The sequence below is a fragment of the Lissotriton helveticus genome, chromosome 4_1 (genome assembly GCF_964261635.1).
Source record: "Lissotriton helveticus chromosome 4_1, aLisHel1.1, whole genome shotgun sequence".
In the NCBI taxonomy this organism is placed as follows: Eukaryota; Metazoa; Chordata; class Amphibia; order Caudata; family Salamandridae; genus Lissotriton; species Lissotriton helveticus.
Genome location: NC_136063.1, coordinates 41,734,659 through 41,744,262, shown reverse-complemented (window position 1 = coordinate 41,744,262; position 9,604 = coordinate 41,734,659).

Genomic DNA, 9,604 nt, shown 5'->3' with positions numbered 1-9,604 from the left:
TACAAACTTTACTTATTCAAACATATACTAACACATATTTACTCTCTTATACAATCCCTGATACAAGTTCACAATGATCCATACCGCCACTCACACATTCACTGGCTCTTATGCACAGTTATTTATATATGTCAACTCTCACATGTACTGTGTTTTACATATGTACTTACTTTGACATGTAGCACTGAGATATCCATTCACTCACCAATACACTCATGCACACAGTCAACCGCCCATACAGCTGTTTCCACATCCACTTTTGAAACCATACATCTAGTGAATCAACTGCTCACACATCTATGCACAGAGTCATACACCTCCCAGCCACCCACACACACACTCAGTCTCCCATACAAATACTTGGGCAACCAATCAATAACCCATATAGTTACTCATATAGCTACTTATCAACACATGCAACAGTTTACAGAACAACAGACATAATGATGCACAAATTAAGACAGTTTAGTCACTAACCCATGCACTCAGTGAGACACATTTAATCACTCACTCATACAGTCAGTCATGCACCTACTAAATCCTTCATCCAGACACTTATACATCCACTCATTCTTCAATATGTAAGACATATTTTAACTTTACAGAAACATACAGTCACTGGATGTTGTCATCAGTGATGTCATCAGTGATGTAATTTGAGATGTCATCAGTGATGTCATCAGTGATGTCACTGACCATGTCATGAATGATGTAATATGTGACATCATCAGCAGTGGATTGCGGGTGCGCGATATATAGTTAGTGCAACTAACTATATATGGAATTTCAATGGTTTTGTGTGAGTAAAATAAGGTTTTGTAAATGCGAATTCCTAACTATATATGGTCTATAACCTATGGTTTTTTCAGTGAATTTTCAAGGTTTTGTAAATGCTAATTCCTAACTATATATGGTTTATAACCTATGGTTTTTTCAGTGAATTTTCAAGGTTTTGTAAATGCTAATTCCTAACTATATATGGTCTATAACCTATGGTTTTTTCAGTGAATATATATATATACATACATATATAAACATATATCATCTGTATATCTATATAAATACAAACATAAATGCATGCATACATATACTTATATGCATACAGATGCATGTTATTTACATGAAAGTTGAAAAAACACTAATAAAAGCAAAGCTAAAAAGCAACCTCATTACAAACAGAATGGCTTTAACTTAAACGAGGGCGAGATCTATTGCATTTTCAATGCTTGTTTACTTTGGTTCCATCAAGAAGGCATTCAGATGTGCCACATATTTGCCATAAATTCTGAATGTTAGCACTCTAGTTGCACATTAGATCACTGTAGTAAAGCTACTGCTCACCAGGGACGTCTGCTGCTGGTATTCAAAGTGCATGTTTCAGTCTGCATGTCAGAATTTTTTTAATGAAATTGAAGAGGGTTTGAGAAGTCACTCAAAATGTGCCCTAATTTTTCTTTCTGGAGCACTAATCATAATTCATATGGCAAAATATACCCCCTCATTGTGTTCCTTTTTAAATTAAATGTTTTAAGAGTTACCACTTTATTCCAATCAAGATGGCTTCAGGTGTGCCATACCTTTGTAATAAGTAGGACTGTTAGCGCTCTAGTTGTTCTTTAGAACACTCTGGGACATTCTGTCATTGGGCTATACTTGGGCTACATCTGGGTGATATTTGGGCTACATTTGGGCTCTTTTGTCTCTGGTGGCCATTTTGGGAGACTGCATGTCAGAATTTTTTAATGAAATAGAAGAGGATTTGAAAAGTCACTGAAAATGTGCCCTAATTTTTCTTTCTGCAGCACTAATAATACCTTCTATTGCATAATATACCCCCTCATTTTGTTCCTTTTTAAATTAAATGTTTTAAGAGTTACCACTTTATTCCCATCACGATGGCTCCAGGTGTGCTATACCTTTGTAATAAGTAGGACTGTTAGCGCTCTAGTTGTTCTTTAGAACACTCTGGGACATTCTGTCATTGGGCTATACTTGGGCTACATCTGGGTGATATTTGGGCTACATTTGGGCTCTTTTGTCTCTGGTGGCCATTTTGGGAGACTGCATGTCAGAATGTTTTAATGAAATAGAAAAGGATTTGAGAAGTCACTCAAAATGTGCCCTAATTTTTCATTCTGCAGCACTAATCATACTTTCTATGGCAAAATATACCCCCTCATGTTGTTTCTTTTTAAATTAAATGTTTTAAGAGTTACCACTTTATTCCAATCAAGATGGCTTCAGGTGTGCCATACCTTTGTAATAAGTAGGACTGTTAGCGCTCTAGTTGTTCTTTAGAACACTCTGGGACATTCTGTCATTGGGCTATACTTGGGCTACATCTGGGTGATATTTGGGCTACATTTGGGCTCTTTTGTCTCTGGTGGCCATTTTGGGAGACTGCATGTCAGAATGTTTTAATGAAATAGAAAAGGATTTGAGAAGTCACTCAAAATGTGCCCTAATTTTTCATTCTGCAGCACTAATCATACTTTCTATGGCAAAATATACCCCCTCATGTTGTTTCTTTTTAAATTAAATGTTTTAAGAGTTACCACTTTATTCCAATCAAGATGGCTTCAGGTGTGCCATACCTTTGTAATAAGTAGGACTGTTAGCGCTCTAGTTGTTCTTTAGAACACTCTAGGAGGCTGCAGTAGAACACAAAGGAATCAACTGACAGTCTCTGTCCTTGTTGGATGTACATGTTTTACTGAGAATGTCAGACTTCATTTTCACATGACTGAGAAAGATAATGTGAATTTACAGAAAATATGCTTTCAGTTTAGGTTATAGATCCCCTTCCAAACCACTGTGGGAAAATCATGAGATATTAGTTTTCTTTCAAACAATATTCATGATATCACAGCAGAAGGTTTTTTCACATGGTAAAATCACCTTAGAACCCACCACAATTCCTAAAACGAGTATGGTACCATCAACAAATGATTTATAATGTAACTAAAGTCCTAAAACCCTCTATTAACTACAATGCTTTTTAATGAGGTGCTATCATGTATATTGGTCCCAAGATGGCTGCCAACACTTCTTGGATGAAGTGCTGACAGCCAATCAGATCAGATGTGTGGTTAGGCTCCGCCCAGATATATATATTTTTTTGAACCTAAATTACTCAAAATCCACTGGAGCACATATATTGAGACCTAGCAAAGGCACATCAGGCTAACAGTCCCTACAATTTTGCCAAGTTTCGTGCAAATCCATTCAGCCGTTCGGGCTAAAAGTGAGGCCAACCGCCCTATGGAAATTAACATGGGAAAAACGCGTTTTGGGACCCCCCTTTTTTCTCGGCCCCCCCTTGACGAACCCCCCCAAAATTTTCAGGGGCTGCTCAGAAACAAAATGTGCCATTTTCCTGAAAATTTCAGCCAATTCCGTCCACAAACGCCAAAGTTATTAGACATAGAATTTTCAAAAAACCCATAGAGAAAAAATCCTAACTATATATACCTACTGGCGACCGCCAGTAGGTAATATATATATATATATATTTTTTTTTTTTCTCGGCCCCCCCTTGACGAACCCCCCCAAAATTTTCAGGGGCTGCTCAGAAACAAAATGTGCCATTTTCCTGAAAATTTCAGCCAATTCCGTCCACAAACGCCAAAGTTATTAGACATAGAATTTTCAAAAAACCCATAGAGAAAAAAATCCCATAGAGAAAAAATCCTAACTATATATACCTACTGGCGACCGCCAGTAGGTATATATAGTTAGGATTTTTTTCTCTATGGGTTTTTTGAAAATTCTATGTCTAATAACTTTGGCGTTTGTGGACGGAATTGGCTGAAATTTTCAGGAAAATGGCACATTTTGTTTCTGAGCAGCCCCTGAAAATTTTGGGGGGGTTCGTCAAGGGGGGGCCGAGAAAAAAAATATATATATATATATATATATTACCTACTGGCGGTCGCCAGTAGGTATATATAGTTAGGATTTTTTCTCTATGGCTTTTTTGAAAATTCTATGTCTAATAACTTTGGCGTTTGTGGACGGAATTGGCTGAAATTTTCAGGAAAATGGCACATTTTGTTTCTGAGCAGCCCCTGAAAATTTTGGGGGGGTTCGTCAAGGGGGGGCCGAGAAAAAAGGGGGGTCCCAAAACGCGTTTTTCCCATGTTAATTTCCATAGGGCGGTTGGCCTCACTTTTAGCCCGAACGGCTGAATGGATTTGCACGAAACTTGGCAAAATTGTAGGGACTGGTAGCCCGATGTGCCTTTTGTAGGTCTCAATATATGTGCTGCAGTGGATTTTGAGAAATTAACGTTTACAAAAAGATATATATCTGTAACAGCGGACTGGGCAGCGGCCCAGGACGCGGACTTTTCGCGCAACGGAGCTTTGTGAAGCGAAGCTGATTGGTTCTCCGGCGTCTGTCAACATTCCAAACAGTCCGTAGCGGCCGCCATCTTGTCTCTCGGTAGGATCGAGAGACAAGAGGAGGCCAAAGCGAAGGGGCAAATGACCATAAGGGGGAATAGTAGATCCTCGGTGACCCCCTACGTTTGATGTGGAGGTTTTAAAAGGGCCCCGCGGGGCAAAAAAAAAAAAAATAATAATAATCGAACGGCTGAATGGATTTGCACGAAACTTGGCAAAATTGTAGGGACTGGTAGCCCGATGTGCCTTTGCTAGGTCTCAATATATGTGCTCTAGTGGATTTTGAGAAATTAACGTTCAAAAAAAGATATATATCTGTAACAGCGCTCCGCGTACTTTTCGCGTTACGGAGGTTTGCGAAGCTGATTGGTTCTCCGGCGTCTGTCAACATTCCAAACAGTCCGTAGCGGCCGCCATCTTGTCTCTCGGTAGGATCGAGAGACAAGAGGAGGCCAAAGCGAAGGGGCAAATGACCATAAGGGGGCATAGTAGATCGTCCCTGACCCCCTAGGTTTGATGTGGAGGCTTTGAAAGGGTCTCGCAGGGCAAAAAAAAAACAAAAAAAAAACGTTTTTTTAGTTTTTAGTTTTTTTGCGTGGAGTGCGCCCGGTTCGCGAACCGGGAAGCGGTCTGGGGAGCGTACTTTCTTGAAAATTAGTGAAAAAAGTTAGAGTAAAATAATAATTGTGAGTGATCAGATGTAGGGTAGCTCTGAGAAGAGCTTTTGGGTTTATGGTACATTTAGGTACTTATAAGTAGGTACCAATGCACAGTCTTAAATTCAGAGTGAAAACTCTGTTGCCCTCATCTGAGAAGTGAACTCCATCTGCTCTGTAGATATCTTGCATGTAGTAACGCAAGTTATTGTTGTACAGGGAGCCCATTCCATGGTCTCTCATGTAAGCTGAAACAGATTTGTTTACATGCTTCCTCGATTTCTCAATTTGTGGACAAAATTGGTTCGACCACCTCCATTTCTGTCTTTGGCATATATTTGAATATACCAAGGCAGTCTGAGGAAAAAGTGCCATCAATTGCTCAAAGGTGTCCTTTAAAAGCATTTCCAGACCTACCCCAGTCAAAGTGCCCAAATCATTACCTCCACAGTGCACAATTAACAGGTCAGGTTTTGGCAAATGCATAAAGGTTTTCACCAATGGTATCAATTGGTGACATTTTAATCCTCTGTGGCCAAACCACTTAATTTCCACATCTTGTAAATTGAGGTTAGGTAAATTCCTGTTTTCAGCGTACCTTTGAGCCCAATAGATGTAGCTATGTCCAACAATCCAGACAGAAAACATGGCGAGAGAAGGTTCTCCTGCAGTCAGATGAAGTGTGGCAATGAAATGGCAGTTGAAAAAATGAGAGTGTAAAATGAAAAAAACTGAGGAGTTTCTGTGTTAATGAAGCAGTAAGAGTGATTGGTGGATTTTGATTGCTGAAAACAGAAAGTTAGTGTGCATGGATGAGTTCGTTGAAAGATGTATTTTGAGTGGCGAAGAAAAAATCATTAAATGAAAGAATGCTCTGGATATGCAGGTGCACTGAGAGTTCAGAGTTCAATTGCAACATTGTTGTGTGAGAGGTCTTGCAAGAGGTGGTTGCTATGCAGAAAAAGCAGAGAGGGGGCAGAGGGGGGAAGGGTTTTGCTTTGAAAAAAAGTGAGGGAAGAGTTTTGATTGGGTGACATGAGAGATCTGTGTGAGGAATTACAGCATTTCTGTGCTTTTGATAGCTGCAGACTCTGGAGTGCATACCTTTTGCTCTGCTGAAGACAAATTGGTGTGTTTCTGAGACTGTTTTGAAACTCAAAGTATTTGCTAAGGTGAGAAAAAATTTCTTTAATTTAGATGGAAAATAGTGTGCTTTAAGGAGAAAATTATGAAGAAAGTTGTGTTTTTCAAATGTTGCTTTGTCTCAAGTGTTTCACAAATAGATTTTGTTTCTTTGAGAAATTGTAATTGGAGAAAATGTGAAGTATTAGTACTGACAGGGCTTTTATGTGCATAGGAGTTGTGGAGTGTTTTCAAATTATGACTTGTAAATCGTTTTTGAGAAAAAGCAATGGTTTTAATATTGATGAGAAGGACATAATGGTGTCTGCTTCTTTATAAGGTAATTGAGAGTCTCTGATGTTATTTTTCCCATTTCAATGTAAGAAGTTTGTCTGTGGAGCAAATTGCTTGTAAATATGCTCCCACCTGTGCATGGCAAATTTAGATTTTGAAAGTTTCCGTTACATAGGCATGTTAAAGGTGACTGAAATATGCTGCAAAGGCAATCAAAAAATGCTTTTATGTGTCTTAAGGACATTTTAAGTCATTTCCCCATGTGCAGTGTTTTCAAATTATGAGTTGAAAATCGTTTTTGAGGTAAAGGAATGTTTTCAAAATTTATGTGCGCCATATGACCCCAAATTTCTTTTTCAGGGGTGCAGCAGGGTGTTCTTGAGACACCCCTGCACCGTCGGAAAAATTCGTAATTTGCGATGAGGTAATTGCTAATCGCAAATTGCACCTTCATTCCTATGGGCCTCCTGCTGCATGGAAATGAATGGGTAATCTTGCTGAAATGCAAAGTCGAATCTGTATTTAAAAGGGTCTGCACCTCTGTACGGGTGTTCGCTATGTGAAGCACGAAAGTTTCACGGGCCGAACTCAAGGCCACCTCTCTCTGAGACAAAAGAGCTCTTATTCTTGCCATGCCGTTGAAATGTGCTCCCAAGGTTGGTATTTGTGGCCAGATTGAAAACTCCCTATGTTCATGTGTGGGAGGAAATAGAACATTTCTGCAGCAAATAACCCGTTCATTTACTGTTACGATAAAATGAATACTTTTAATTAACCCAGAACAATCTTCATTATTGAGCATCAAATAACTACCATTTTCCAAGAACTTGAACATGGGGATGATAGCAGGAACTGGTGTGCCTTGCAACACGCAAGCCATATTTGGTCGGTGTTTGTTGCATGAACCGTGTAACTGTATGTGCCTACACATTAGTGAATGATCTGGCGTCTCAGTGCATTCCTCTCCATTCAGATAAAGTTCTTGATCATCTTTGAAAATCTGTATGTGTATGGAAGCGACCAGACCTCATGAAGAAAACCACTACCTAAAGGTTAATAACGACCTATTGGTATATATTTCATACAATTTGAAAACTTATATAAAGCAAAAGGCAGGGTTATTAAACCGTGGATAAGGCACGTTGCCAAAGCAGTCAACCTTTTGGATTTATACTGGAAATGTTAAAGGAAGAATTACGGAGTAGGGCCTGTAAATCTTTAATGGACAACGAGTAAAATTACTCCAACCATCATATTCCTCTAACTCCGGGATAGTAGGGGTGTTTAATTTTTTAGAAGTAGCCAATCCAAAGCATTTGGTCTGGGAAATTGTTTCATTCACAAACAACATATGATTTAAGATGAGACATGCACGGTGGAAAGCCTCAGTGCCTTGTACCTGCCAGGTTCGTGAACCCCAAACTGATGTAGATCCTGGATATTTTTACTCTGTGTTACGTTAGCATGGGCTCATTACTGGTTTAAACGCCATTTTTCCTTTTTTGTAACTTCTGCACACGATACTTAGTTGTTGCTTTAGCTTTCAGCCTACCTGCGTCAAGATCTATGCCTGCTTCAAGCAGGCGCAGGGTTTTGATGTAGCTTTGTCCTATCTGATTGTAAATGCGGCACACCGTGGGTGGCAGAGCAGTGGTGCACGTTAACTGGTGCATCCCTGGGGATGTGCTAGTTAATATAAATCTGCCCCTTTACATTTAATTATGTGCAGGGGACACAGAGTAGGTGAGGTTTATCCAAGGTTAAGAAGAGATGAGTCTTGTTCAGTGAAAAATTGGAGATAGGCTTCAGTATATTATATACTTAAGTAGTGTGTTAAGTTTTTGATGACTGTTATTAATTTACTGTTGGGTAATAGTGGTTAATAACATTTTTTATTATATTTTACCACAGATTCAACTGCAGATTATTTCAAGATTTTAGGATGCCTAGCAAAGAAAGAGTAAGAAAGGCTGCAAAACGTCAAAGACAGCAGGACCATGGAATAATGCAGCAGTCCTCTAACAAAAAGATTTGTCAAGTCACCAAGAAAGCACCGGGTAAGAGTCGAAAAACAGTCATAAGAAATATGTGTAGTAAAAAAAATATTACTACAGAAAATGTTTCAGTCCAGAGAAGCAGAAAGAATTCAAATGGTAAGGAAAGGCCAATGAGAAATGTTACTGCTAGAGTAAGAGATAACTCTATGCATGAAAGTAGAAGGAAACAAGAGTTTAGGGATATTCGTAAACGAATGTTCCGCAACAGGATAATTGGGAATTTGTTAAAAAATATTACGAAAGGTCAGCAGAAAGTGGTTTTTTATAAGAGAAAAAAAATAGTTGAGAAAGTTATTGATCAGGCATTTGAAATGAAACGTAAGTTATTTATTTTGACAATCAATAGAATTAGGAAGCTAAACAAGGTAATTTATGATTTCAAAAGAAATAGTAGATGGAAGAGAATAGTTAATCGTAGTAATTTTTGTGAAGTTTTTTCTGGAGAATGGATGCATAGTTCAAGCTCTGAGGCATTTTTTAATGAGGAGAGTTATTTCCAGGATAATGATTTGGTGCATGCAGTTGACACCAGTGGTCGAGCTTATGAAGTGAAAGATGGTTGTCCAGTTGAACAAGAAAAACTTGTGAGAACAGAGATAGAAGAGGTGTTAGGTAATGAGGTTTTAGGGAGACGTCCTAAGGGTCCTGTGTACACCTGGAAGTGTAGTAGTATTTGCAGTGTACGACAGGATTCCATCAATTTGCTTTGTGATTTTATACAGTCATTTAGTAAGAACAGTTTGAAGCAGAAAATGAAGTTGTTGCAAGAATTAGATCCTTGCAGAGTGAGAGAAGTGATAGGTTTGCATGGTCATTCACTGGCTTGTCTTTCCAGGAGAGTATGCCAGAGTGTTTTTCATCATTTCAGGATGCTAGCAGTGCATCATAATAAAGTGAGGAAATTAGTTAGAATGTTGTATTATGCTAAGAGTCCAGCAATTATGCTTAAACAATTATGCGCTGCTCTTTTGCATGGTTCTGAAATAGATGTGAAGAAATTGAGTTTTGTTACTTTGGAAGTAAAGAGGAGAATGTTGAAATTGACCAAGAAGAAGAGAGTAATGTGGAAGAT